Source organism: Salmo salar, chromosome ssa26 (genome assembly GCF_905237065.1).
Source record: "Salmo salar chromosome ssa26, Ssal_v3.1, whole genome shotgun sequence".
Taxonomy (NCBI): domain Eukaryota; kingdom Metazoa; phylum Chordata; class Actinopteri; order Salmoniformes; family Salmonidae; genus Salmo; species Salmo salar.
Window position 1 is genome coordinate 39093915 of NC_059467.1, and position 15704 is coordinate 39109618.

At 34.9% G+C, this 15704-nt stretch overlaps 1 long non-coding RNA gene across 5 annotated transcripts in view; it reads right to left on the minus strand.

Annotated features, from left to right (window-relative positions):
- Positions 1 to 14177: 14177 nt before the first annotated feature.
- The window catches only part of LOC106562399 (elongator complex protein 4), a 172333-nt gene continuing 170806 nt past the window's right edge, over positions 14178 to 15704 (minus strand). For 3 of the 5 annotated variants that reach the window (XR_006762281.1, XR_006762277.1, XR_006762280.1), the window contains exon 10: positions 14178 to 15599. This is a non-coding gene — a long non-coding RNA (elongator complex protein 4). The remainder of the gene's footprint in view (positions 15600 to 15704) is intronic. The other 2 variants (XR_006762278.1, XR_006762279.1) reach the window with 2 other exon arrangements.

The window sequence follows — 15704 nt, forward strand, 5'->3', positions numbered from 1 at the left end:
CAGACCACACAGTTTAACAACACGCAACAATGGAAAAGGTCACTCAATTCACCACCACTGCCCCTTGTTTTGGTAGAATTGCAACAATGGTAGGAATACAGAGAGGAGGAGAGGGAGAGAGAGAGGAAAAAATAGGAATACTCAGAGTGAGGCAGAGGAGTGATTGTGTGGCAGAATGAGTTATTTTGCTTCACTTGCTGCCACAGCAGGGGGTTGTGTGTGTCTGTGTTGAGAGGGATGGTAATAGCTGGAGGGGGAGGGGACCTGGACAAAGCTAGGTCAGGTATCACCTCTGAGTTATTGTTGGCTTGTGTTTGCTCTAACACTAACAGGACATGCAGGTGTTCCATTTGTCGCAGAAAATTAAACTTGTGTATTCAAGTTTTAAAAGGCTTTTCAAGTTTGTAATTTCCACTGTAAAATGTCAGACTTCATTTTCCCTTACGAAAAATGTATCAACCCCTACAGAAATATCCATTAATTATAATCCACATAATAATTCACATTTCCTGTTACTGCAGGATTATTTCCCTGCTGTGAGAAACTGTTAAAGAAAATAGAATACCGTTTTTATTGTCACTTACACACAGTAGGTGCAGTGAAATGTGTTGTTTTACAGGGTCACCCATAGTTGTATGGCGCCCTTGGAGCAAATTAGGGTTAAGTGCCTTGCCCTGCAGGGCACATCGACAGATTTTTCACCTTGTCAGCTCAGGTATTCGAACTAACAACCTTTCTGTTACTGGCCTATCGCTCTAACCGCTAGGCTACCTGCTGCAGATCTGTACATTACACACCACACCAGTGATTTCAGAACAAACTCTCGTTGAAGATCAATAGAAGCAAATGAAGGTAATGTTAATAACAGAGTTTTTTAGGGGAAGGGGAGACAGTCTCTCTATTCAAACCATTGTTCAGTTCTTTATGCAAACTATTACAACACAATACGTTTGCCACTCTTCAACACAAGGCTGGATCAGGGATGTCGTGAGAAAGGAGGGAGACAGAACAGTTTAGACAGCTGCATTGACAGAGAGAAAGAACATCAATATTTACAGGCGAGAGAGAGAGAGCAGGCAAGAGGGATGAGGATTGAGCAATACAGGCACAGTAACATGCAAAAATAAAAAAAGCATACATTCTAAACAGCTACATGGTACATGCAAGAGTGTGAGTCGCCATTTAAACAGGGCCAAGTCAAATAAAATATCAAATCAAATCAAATGCTATTGGTCACATACACATATTTAGCAGATGTTATTGTGGGAGTAGTGAAATTCTTGTCGTGATCAAATCTACATTTTTCTCTGCCATCTTTGGTCCATCTATGTTTGAGCAGTGACACAACGATCATGGCTTGTTTGTAAGGTGTTGGTCTGCACACCCACAACGGCAAACATAAGCAGACTCTCACCCATTCAGAGGTGTCAACTGGATCAGTCACTTTCAATGGAGCAGTAGCACTCTCTCTCTGAAAGCCAGACGTCTCTGCAGTGTGTTCTGTACAGTATTCTATGATAAAAGCACTCCGCTGGTTTCCCATCACTATGGAATATAGGAACACCATATGAATATCTAATTCATGAGCACCTAGCATATGCATTCTCATTAGCACAATTTCATTTATCCCCCTATGAGCCTCCTGCATGTCCATTAGCACAATTTAATTTAACCCCATATGAGCCTCCTGCTCATCCAGCAACACCATATAATTAAACCCACTATGAGCCTCCTGCATATGGAGCAGCATCATATAATTAAACCCACTATGAGCCTCCTGCATATGGAGCAGCACCATATCATTTAACCCACTATGAGCCTCCTGCATATGGAGCAGCACCATATCATTTAACCCCCTATGAGCCTCCTGCATATCCTGCAGCACCACATAATTTAACCCCCTATGAGCCTCCTGCATATCCTGCAGCACCACATAATTTAACCCCATATGAGCCTCCTGCATATCCAGCAACACCATATAATTAAACCCACTATGAGCCTCCTGCATATGGAGCAGCACCATATAATTAAACCCACTACGAGCCTCCTGCATATTCAGCAGCACCATATCATTTAACCCCCTATGAGCCTCTTGTATATCCTGCAGCACCACATCATTTAACCCACTATGAGCCTCCTGCATATCCTGCAGCACCATATAATTTAACCCCCTATGAGCCTCCTGTATATCCAGCAGCACCACATAATTTAACTATGAGCCTCCTGCATATCCTGCAGCACCACATAATTTAACCCCCTATGAGCCTCCTACATATCCAGCAGCACCATATAATTTAACCCCCCTATGAGCCTCCTACATATCCAGCAGCACCATATAATTAAACCCACTATGAGCCTCTTGTATATCCAGCAGCACCATACAATTTAACCCCCTATGAGCCTCCTGTATATCCAGCAGCACCACATAATTTAACTATGAGCCTCCTGCATATCCTGCAGTACCACATAATTTAACCCCCTATGAGCCTCCTACATATCCAGCAGCACCATATAATTTAACCCCCCTATGAGCCTCCTACATATCCAGCAGCACCATATAATTAAACCCACTATGAGCCTCTTGTATATCCAGCAGCACCATACAATTTAACCCCCTATGAGCCTCCTGTATATCCATCAGCACCACATAATTTAACCCCCTATGAGCCTCTTGTATATCCTTCAGCACCACATCATTTAACCCCCTATGAGCCTCCTGCATATCCTGCAGCACCATATCATTTAACCCCCTATGAGCCTCCTGTATATCCAGCAGCACCATATCATTTAACCCCCTACGAGCCTCCAAAGTTACCCTGCAAAGTTATCAACAGAGAAGGAACAGAAGAGGGACCGTGTCAACAACACTTGTTGTAGTAGACTAGAGGATGGACGAGGAGGTATTTGTCCAGATTCTGGGGCACACCATGTTGACATGTTGAACACACTGAAGTGAGAAAGAGAAAATAAAAGCTGTCTCGACCAATAAGACGACAGGGAGGAAGAGGGGGATCCAAGGAAGTGATGCATGAATCACAATTTGACCTGTTTGAGGAAGATACTGTGTGAATGAAGAGAGAGGTTGGACGACCTGAAATGGACAACACAACACAAGCCTGTATGTGTTCATTAGATAGGAGATACTAGGTAACAGTACACGTCAGCTTAGATCTCATAATAACTTAGATTCCCAGGCAATTTACATCACCTTATATTTAACATCACCTTATATTTAACATCACCTTATATTTAATACCACCTTATATTTAACACCACCTTATATTTAACACCACCTTATATTTAACATCACCTTATATTAACACCAACTTATATTTAACACCACCTTATATTTAACATCACCTTATATTTAACACCACCTTATATTTAACACCACCTTATATTTAACATCACCTTATATTTAACACCACCTTATATTTAACAACACCTTATATTTAACATCACCTTATATTTAACATCACCTTATATTTAACACCACCTTATATTTAACACCACCTTATATTTAACATCACCTTATATTTAACAGCACCTTATATTTAACATCACCTTATATTTAACACCACCTTATATTTAACATCACCTTATATTTAACACCACCTTATATTTAACACCACCTTATATTTAACATCACATGTCCTTATATTTAACAACACCTTATATTTAACAACACCTTATATTTAACACCACCTTATATTTAACATCACCTTATATTTAACACCACCTTATATTTAACATCACCTTATATTTAACATCACCTTATATTTAACATCACCTTATATTTACATCACCTTATATTTAACACCACCTTATATTTAACACCACCTTATATTTAACACCGCCTTATATTTAACACCGCCTTATATTTAACACCACCTTATATTTAACATCACCTTATATTTAACATCACCTTATATTTAACACCACCTTATATTTAACACCACCTTATATTTAACATCACCTTATATTTAACATCACCTTATATTTAACATCACCTTATATTTAACACCTTATATTTAACACCACCTTATATTTAACATCACCTTATATTTAACACCACCTTATATTTAACACCACCTTATATTTAACACCACCTTATATTTAACATCACATCACCTTATATTTAACATCACCTTATATTTAACATCACCTTATATTTAACACCACCTTATATTTAACACCACCTTATATTTAACACCACCTTATATTTAACATCACCTTATATTTAACATCACCTTATATTTAACACCACCTTATATTTAACATCACATTATATTTAACATCACCTTATATTTAACATCACCTTATATTTAACATCACCTTATATTTAACACCACCTTATATTTAACATCACCTTATATTTAACAACACCTTATATTTAACACCACCTTATATTTAACATCACCTTATATTTACATCACCTTATATTTAACATCACCTTATATTTACATTCACCTTATATTTAACATCACCTTATATTTAACATCACCTTATATTTAACATCACCTTATATTTAACCTTATATTTACATCACCTTATATTTAACATCACCTTATATTTAACCTTATATTTACATCACCTTATATTTAACATCACATCACCTTATATTTAACATCACCTTATATTTAACACCACCTTATATTTAACACCACCTTATATTTAACATCACCTTATATTTAACATCACCTTATATTTAACATCAACTTATATTTAACACCACCTTATATTTAACATCACCTTATATTTAACACCACCTTATATTTAACATCACCTTATATTTAACACCTTATATTTACATCACCTTATATTTAACAACACCTTATATTTAACATCACCTTAAATTTCATACCACCTTAAATTTCATACCACCTTAAATTTAACAAGACCTTATATTTAATACCACGTATTTCACAAGACCTTATATTTCATACCACATATTTCACAAAGCCTTATATTTCATACCACATATTTCACAAAGCCTTATATATCATACCACATATTTCACAAAGCCTTATATTTCATACCACATATTTCACAAAGCCTTATATTTCATACCACATATTTCACAAAGCCTTATATTTCATACCACATATTTCACAAAGCCTTATATTTCATACCACATATTTCACAAAGCCTTATATTTCATACCACATATTTCACAAAGCCTTATATTTCATACCACATATTTCACATCACCTTATATTTAACACCACCTTATATTTAACACCACCTTATATTTAACATCACCTTATATTTAACATCACCTTATATTTAACACCACCTTATATTTAACATCACATCACCTTATATTTAACATCACCTTATATTTAACATCACCTTATATTTAACACCACCTTATATTTAACACCACCTTATATTTAACATCACATGTCCTTATATTTAACAACACCTTATATTTAACAACACCTTATATTTAACATCACCTTATATTTAACACCACCTTATATTTAACATCACCTTATATTTAACATCACCTTATATTTAACACCACCTTATATTTAACATCACCTTATATTTAACATCACCTTATATTTAACACCACCTTATATTTAACATCACATTATATTTAACATCACCTTATATTTAACATCACCTTATATTTAACATCACCTTATATTTAACATCACCTTATATTTAACACTTCCTTATATTTAATATCACCTTATATTTAACACCACCTTATATTTAACACCACCTTATATTTAACATCACCTTATATTTAACACCACCTTATATTTAACATCACCTTATATTTAACACCTTATATTTACATCACCTTATATTTAACAACACCTTATATTTAACATCATCTTATATTTAACATCACCTTAAATTTCATACCACCTTAAATTTCATACCACCTTAAATTTAACAAGACCTTATATTTAATACCACGTATTTCACAAGACCTTATATTTCATACCACATATTTCACAAAGCCTTATATTTCATACCACATATTTCACAAAGCCTTATATTTCATACCACATATTTCACAAAGCCTTATATTTCATACCACATATTTCACAAAGCCTTATATTTCATACCACATATTTCACAACGCCTTATATTTCATACCACATATTTCACAAAGCCTTATATTTAACACCACCTTATATTTAACATCACCTTATATTTAACATCACCTTATATTTAACATCACCTTATATTTAACATCACCTTATATTTAACACCACCTTATATTTAACACCACCTTATATTTAACACCACCTTATATTTAACATCACCTTATATTTAACATCACCTTATATTTAACACCACCTTATATTTAACATCACATTATATTTAACATCACCTTATATTTAACATCACCTTATATTTAACATCACCTTATATTTAACATCACCTTATATTTAACATCACCTTATATTTAACACCACCTTATATTTAACATCACCTTATATTTAACACCACCTTATATTTAACACCACCTTATATTTAACATCACCTTATATTTAACACCACCTTATATTTAACATCACCTTATATTTAACACCTTATATTTACATCACCTTATATTTAACAACACCTTATATTTAACATCATCTTATATTTAACATCACCTTAAATTTCATACCACCTTAAATTTCATACCACCTTAAATTTAACAAGACCTTATATTTAATACCACGTATTTCACAAGACCTTATATTTCATACCACATATTTCACAAAGCCTTATATTTCATACCACATATTTCACAAAGCCTTATATTTCATACCACATATTTCACAAAGCCTTATATTTCATACCACATATTTCACAAAGCCTTATATTTCATACCACATATTTCACAAAGCCTTATATTTCATACCACATATTTCACACCGCCTTATATTTAACATCACCTTATATTTAACATCACCTTATATTTAACACCACCTTATATTTAACATCACCTTATATTTAACATCACCTTATATTTAACACCACCTTATATTTAACACCACCTTATATTTAACATCACCTTATATTTAACACCACCTTATATTTAACACCACCTTATATTTAACATCACCTTATATTTAACACCACCTTATATTTAACACCACCTTATATTTAACACCTTATATTTACATCACCTTATATTTAACAACACCTTATATTTAACATCACCTTATATTTAACATCACCTTAAATTTCATACCACCTTAAATTTCATACCACCTTATATTTAACAAGACCTTATATTTAATACCACGTATTTCACAAGACCTTATATTTCATACCACATATTTCACAAAGCCTTATATTTCATACCACATATTTCACAAAGCCTTATATTTCATACCACATATTTCACAAAGCCTTATATTTCATACCACATATTTCACAAAGCCTTATATTTCATACCACATATTTCACAACGCCTTATATTTCATACCACATATTTCACAAAGCCTTATATTTAACACCACCTTATATTTAACATCACCTTATATTTAACATCACCTTATATTTAACACCACCTTATATTTAACATCACATTATATTTAACATCACCTTATATTTAACATCACCTTATATTTAACACCACCTTATATTTAACATCACATCACCTTATATTTAACATCACCTTATATTTAACATCACCTTATATTTAACATCACCTTATATTTAACACCACCTTATATTTAACACCACCTTATATTTAACACCACCTTATATTTAACATCACCTTATATTTAACATCACCTTATATTTAACACCACCTTATATTTAACATCACATTATATTTAACATCACCTTATATTTAACATCACCTTATATTTAACATCACCTTATATTTAACATCACCTTATATTTAACATCACCTTATATTTAACACCACCTTATATTTAACATCACCTTATATTTAACACCACCTTATATTTAACACCACCTTATATTTAACATCACCTTATATTTAACACCACCTTATATTTAACATCACCTTATATTTAACACCTTATATTTACATCACCTTATATTTAACAACACCTTATATTTAACATCATCTTATATTTAACATCACCTTAAATTTCATACCACCTTAAATTTCATACCACCTTAAATTTAACAAGACCTTATATTTAATACCACGTATTTCACAAGACCTTATATTTCATACCACATATTTCACAAAGCCTTATATTTCATACCACATATTTCACAAAGCCTTATATTTCATACCACATATTTCACAAAGCCTTATATTTCATACCACATATTTCACAAAGCCTTATATTTCATACCACATATTTCACAAAGCCTTATATTTCATACCACATATTTCACACCGCCTTATATTTAACATCACCTTATATTTAACATCACCTTATATTTAACACCACCTTATATTTAACATCACCTTATATTTAACATCACCTTATATTTAACACCACCTTATATTTAACATCACATTATATTTAACATCACCTTATATTTAACATCACCTTATATTTAACATCACCTTATATTTAACATCACCTTATATTTAACACCACCTTATATTTAACATCACCTTATATTTAACACCACCTTATATTTAACACCACCTTATATTTAACATCACCTTATATTTAACACCACCTTATATTTAACATCACCTTATATTTAACACCTTATATTTACATCACCTTATATTTAACAACACCTTATATTTAACATCATCTTATATTTAACATCACCTTAAATTTCATACCACCTTAAATTTCATACCACCTTAAATTTAACAAGACCTTATATTTAATACCACGTATTTCACAAGACCTTATATTTCATACCACATATTTCACAAAGCCTTATATTTCATACCACATATTTCACAAAGCCTTATATTTCATACCACATATTTCACAAAGCCTTATATTTCATACCACATATTTCACAAAGCCTTATATTTCATACCACATATTTCACAACGCCTTATATTTCATACCACATATTTCACAAAGCCTTATATTTAACACCACCTTATATTTAACATCACCTTATATTTAACATCACCTTATATTTAACACCACCTTATATTTAACATCACATTATATTTAACATCACCTTATATTTAACATCACCTTATATTTAACACCACCTTATATTTAACATCACATCACCTTATATTTAACATCACCTTATATTTAACATCACCTTATATTTAACATCACCTTATATTTAACACCACCTTATATTTAACACCACCTTATATTTAACATCACCTTATATTTAACATCACCTTATATTTAACACCACCTTATATTTAACATCACATTATATTTAACATCACCTTATATTTAACATCACCTTATATTTAACATCACCTTATATTTAACACCACCTTATATTTAACACCACCTTATATTTAACATCACCTTATATTTAACATCACCTTATATTTAACACCACCTTATATTTAACATCACATTATATTTAACATCACCTTATATTTAACATCACCTTATATTTAACATCACCTTATATTTAACATCACCTTATATTTAACATCACCTTATATTTAACACCACCTTATATTTAACATCACCTTATATTTAACACCACCTTATATTTAACACCACCTTATATTTAACATCACCTTATATTTAACACCACCTTATATTTAACATCACCTTATATTTAACACCTTATATTTACATCACCTTATATTTAACAACACCTTATATTTAACATCATCTTATATTTAACATCACCTTAAATTTCATACCACCTTAAATTTCATACCACCTTAAATTTAACAAGACCTTATATTTAATACCACGTATTTCACAAGACCTTATATTTCATACCACATATTTCACAAAGCCTTATATTTCATACCACATATTTCACAAAGCCTTATATTTCATACCACATATTTCACAAAGCCTTATATTTCATACCACATATTTCACAAAGCCTTATATTTCATACCACATATTTCACAAAGCCTTATATTTCATACCACATATTTCACACCGCCTTATATTTCATACCACATATTTCACAAAGCCTTATATTTCATACCACATATTTCACAAAGCCTTATATTTCATACCACATATTTCACAAAGCCTTATATTTCATACCACATATTTCACAACGCCTTATATTTCATACCACATATTTCACAAAGCCTTATATTTCATACCACATATTTCACATCACCTTATATTTAACACCACCTTATATTTAACACCACCTTATATTTAACACCACCTTATATTTAACATCACCTTATATTTAACATCACCTTATATTTAACACCACCTTATATTTAACATCACCTTATATTTAACACCACCTTATATTTAACACCACCTTATATTTAACACCACCTTATATTTAACACCACCTTATATTTAACATCACCTTATATTTAACACCACCTTATATTTAACATCACCTTATATTTAACATCACCTTATATTTAACATCACCTTATATTTAACACCACCTTATATTTAACATCACCTTATATTTAACAACACCTTATATTTAACACCACCTTATATTTAACACCACCTTATATTTACATCACCTTATATTTAACATCACCTTATATTTACATCACCTTATATTTAACATCACCTTATATTTAACATCACCTTATATTTAACCTTATATTTACATCACCTTATATTTAACATCACCTTATATTTAACACCACCTTATATTTAACACCACCTTATATTTAACATCACCTTATATTTAACATCACATCACCTTATATTAACATCACCTTATATTTAACATCACCTTATATTTAACACCACCTTATATTTAACACCACCTTATATTTAACATCACCTTATATTTAACACCACCTTATATTTAACACCACCTTATATTTAACATCACCTTATATTTAACATCACATCACCTTATATTAACATCACCTTATATTTAACATCACCTTATATTTAACACCACCTTATATTTAACACCACCTTATATTTACATCACCTTATATTTAACAACACCTTATATTTAACATCATCTTATATTTAACATCACCTTAAATTTCATACCACCTTAAATTTCATACCACCTTAAATTTAACAAGACCTTATATTTCATACCACATATTTCACGAAAGCCTTATATTTAATACCACATATTTCACAACGCCTTATATTTCATACCACATATTTCACAAAGCCTTATATTTCATACCACATATTTCACAACGCCTTATATTTCATACCACATATTTCACAAAGCCTTATATTTCATACCACATATTTCATTACGCCTTATATTTTGCCTCTATGGCCTATTTATTGCCTTACCTCCCTAATCTTATTATATTTGCACACACTTCAAATAGATTTTTCTATTGTGATATTGACTTTATGTTTGTTTATCCCATGTGTAACTTTGTGTTGTTGTTTGTGCTGCCCCACTTTGCTTTATCTTGGCCAGGTCGCAGTTGCAAATGAGAACTTGTTCTCTACTGGCCTACCTGGTTAAATAAAGGTGAAATATATCTATATTTTTTAACAACTCCCTATATTTCCCATTTGGTCTTCCACAAGGTCCAGATGGCCACAGTCAATATGTGTTATATTTCCTCGCTGTCAAAATTGGCCCAAAAATATTCCTCTATCCATCTTTTTCTTAAATGTTTGATGCTGCCTGACTGTCTAGCTTTCATTTGGGTGATTATTAGTGAGCTGGGCACAACCAAGAATCTGTGTGAATGTAGGTCCATGATCATTCCTACACACTTTCCATTTGGTTGTAGTCATTTTAAAGTATATTGAGTTAGTCTCACCTTGGGATTACAGTACAGGAACACAGTCATGTGACTTTACTAGGGCACCTAGATGAAGACCCTGTAGTTACTTCACACAGAGAACTAGAGTTAGGAATCAGCCTCTCCCCCCTCCGTAAGGAGATTTACGTAACCCCTAGGATGCATAATGCAGGGCTCACCATTTCTACATTACCAATACAATTTCCCCTGGAGTCAAATAAGGTTGTGTCAACTGAAATATGAGCTGGGACAAGGTGTGCATGTTACAGACAGACCCAAACAACAAGCTTAGTGTAATATTTTAGACTACTTGCAATATAAGGCCTCCGGTTTCCATTGCTGCTATCGATAGCCTTTCAAAAGACTTCACATCTACAAAATCTCTTATACCAAACACTTCAGAGGCCATACATCATATTTATGGCGTCACAAATCTCTGACCACCTTGTATGAAGTCATAGCTTGATCTTTAAAGAGTGTCATGACGTTGGCCTGTGGGTAAGGTTTATGACCCCCCCCATAAATACCTTTCTCCCTTCCCCTCTCTTACTGACCCTACTGAAGGACTGCTGTCCTGTTAAATATAGAGAGTCTGGGAACATCAAACAAATGGGGAAAGGAACCATATTTTGGTAATAAAACCAGTTGGAAATATGCTTTGGAACGTAATGAGTATGTATGTAAGGTTCGGTTGTCATCTGAGACATTATGATTGATGACAGGACGACATAAACTGTACCTGAGAAAGTATACACTCTCTAGTTATCAGAGTAACATGGAATTGTTATGCAATTGAAATGTTTGATATTGAAATTGTTTGTTAGGAGATTAAATGTAATTTTTGTTTCCAAATGAGAGAATTGGGTTTTCATAAGGAAAGTGCCCTGCTTGATCAGTGGCCCACCCCTGTGAAGAGGAGGGGTTATAAACGATGAAACACATCCTTCCCCCCTCTCCACTATATAAGCCTTTGACGAAAAGATAACCAGTTGTTCCAGTACGGGAGGCCTGCAGCCTCTACGTTAGAAGGACACACATGTCAACTAAGCCAACCTCGGCATGAGCTATGGTATGAACTGGTATGAACTTTGAGCTTATTCACTACAGAAGTGATACTTCCTAGCCGCTGTAGACGTGGGCTAGGAAAGGACGGACGACGGATCCAGTCTAACAGACGGACGAAGATACCACCACGTATCCAATTTACCACCAGAGACATTCTTAAGAGTTTACAGGAAGATCTGTTGGCCAACCCGGCCAGCATCTACGACCAATCTACCGAAGCGCAGCTCAGAGTAAATATTTATTGCATTTTCCTTTTCCAAATGGGCGGTAATTTAGAATGCATAAGATAATGTATTTACGATAGCATAGCTGCTGTTTCTGTGTTCCTAAATCTTCCCGCTCTTTCATTCAAGCCCAACCCCCTTTCCTTTGTGTAACCAGCTTTCATACAGGTTCCGTTCACCAGGGGTGAATTCTGTATGACATCATTGTATTCTGTGTATTTGTAATTCTGTGTGATTAGTTAGGTATTTAGTAAATAAATAATTAAACCCAATTTTGTATTGCTGATTCAACTTGTTTGCCAGGGTTCGTGAAGATAGCCAAGAATTTACAACTTTCATTATGAGACTGAAAATAAGATAAGGGTTAATATTGACTGCTATCGATGTAAAATATTACAAAGTATTTTAAGAGTTTATTCGGAAGATAACGGCTCTATAAACGTTCTTCCGTGGTGCCCCGACTTTCTAGTTAATTACATTTACATGATTAGCTTAATCAGGTAATATTAATTACAGAGAAAGAATTTTATAGGTTAGCATGTCATATCACTTAATCCGGCATAGCCAAAGACACGACAAGAGTGACCTAGTGACCTTACACCAGTAAATGTGAATTGCTTGGGGGAAACACACACCCACACACACCCACCCACCCACCCACCCCACCCACCCACCCACCCACCCACCCACCCACCCACACACACACACACACACACACACACACCTTCAGTTCTCATAGAGCAACACATCCACACCAACCGCAGAAGAGAAACACAGTGACAGTTTTATTTTACATGCTGTATATTCAGTCTTCTCCATGTCACCATCTGACCTCATTTGTTGTTTTGGTCTTGTCATAGCAGAGCCGCCCATCCAGATAACAGACCTGATGAGCTGTGAAGCCTGCGCCCACATCCAACCCTTTACTCCTGGTTGCCCCTAACTACAGGTCTAGGATCAGCTTCCCCTATCCAAACGCTCACCTCAAACATTAATAGCGAACAAGCCAGACAGAAAAGATCTGTGGAGAATATGGGTGTTACGATAGAAACTTCCAAAGTTCTCAATAAGCTAGGAAAACAGGCTATGAAACATGGAGATATGGATTTATACACATTTATTCAACTTATCAAAAAACATATTTTCAAGATGCCTTTGATTGAATGGTGAAATAGCAGGATGGTGAAACAGCAGGATGGTGAAATAGCAGAAAGGTGTATCGTGTGTTTCATTACAGATATCCCATTGAAATGACCCCCCCCCGTCTCTCTCTCTCTCCCTGGGACAGGCCCAGTCACACCAAGATGACAGAGTTACATAGAGGGCTTGGATGGAGTGTCGCTGCCTCCTTACTTCAATACAGGTATTGTAAGTCGCGCTAGATAATAGCCTTTACTAAAATGACTAAAATATCAAATGTCAAACTGTCCTAGTAAAAGGAAGGAGGGTGCTAGGCCACTTGGACAGTTGAAGGGAAAATATTGGCGGGCGAAAACGGTTGGCAGGTAAATGGTTGACAATGTGACAGTGGTGTAACGGTGATAATGGTGAGGAGGTTCTAGAAGTCCAGGTGTTTGTTGCCGGCGGTGATAATTGTGAGGGGGTTCTAGAAGTCCAGGTGTTTGTTGCCAGCGGTGATAATGGTGAGGGGGTTCTAGAAGTCCAGGTGTTTGTTGCCAGCGGTGATGATGGTGAGGGGGGTTCTAGAAGTCCAGATGTTTGTTGCCAGCGGTGATGATGATGAGGGGGTTCTAGAAGTCCATGTGCTTGTTGCCAGCAGTGATAATGGTGAGGGGGTTCGAGAAGTCCAGATGTTTGTTGCCAGCCGTGATAATGGTGAGGGGGGTTCTAGAAGTCCATGTGTTTGTTGCCAGCGGTGATAATGGTGAGGGGGGTTCTAGAAGTCCAGATGTTTGTTGCCAGCCGTGATAATGGTGAGGGGGGTTCTAGAAGTCCAGATGTTTGTTGCCAGCGGTGATGATGGTGAGGGGGGTTCTAGAAGTCCAGATGTTTGTTGCCAGCGGTGATGATGGTGAGGGGGGGTTCTAGAAGTCCAGATGTTTGTTGCCAGCGGTGATGATGGTGAGGGGGGTTCTAGAAGTCCAGATGTTTGTTGCCAGCGGTGATGATGGTGAGGGGGGTTCTAGAAGTCCAGATGTTTGTTGCCAGCGGTGATGATGGTGAGGGGGGGTTCTAGAAGTCCAGATGTTTGTTGCCAGCGGTGATGATGGTGAGGGGGGGTTCTAGAAGTCCAGATGTTTGTTGCCAGCGGTGATGATGGTGAGGGGGGTTCTAGAAGTCCAGATGTCTGTTGCCAGCGGTGATGATGGTGAGGGGGGTTCTAGAAGTCCAGATGTTTGTTGCCAGCGGTGACGATGGTGAGGGGGGTTCTAGAAGTCCAGATGTCTGTTGCCAGTGGAGCCGGAGCCACAGCCTGAGGAGCCCACCATGGCTGTCCCTGTCAGCTCTCCCCGGCTCACACGACTCACTGTCTCTGACAGGTCTGGAGGCAGATGTAGTCTCTGTACACAGAGAGAGAGACAGAGAGAGACAGAGAGAGAGAGAGAGAGAGAGAGAGAGAGAGAGAGAGGCAACAGAGAGGGAGAGAGAGGAAAGAGAGCGAGAGA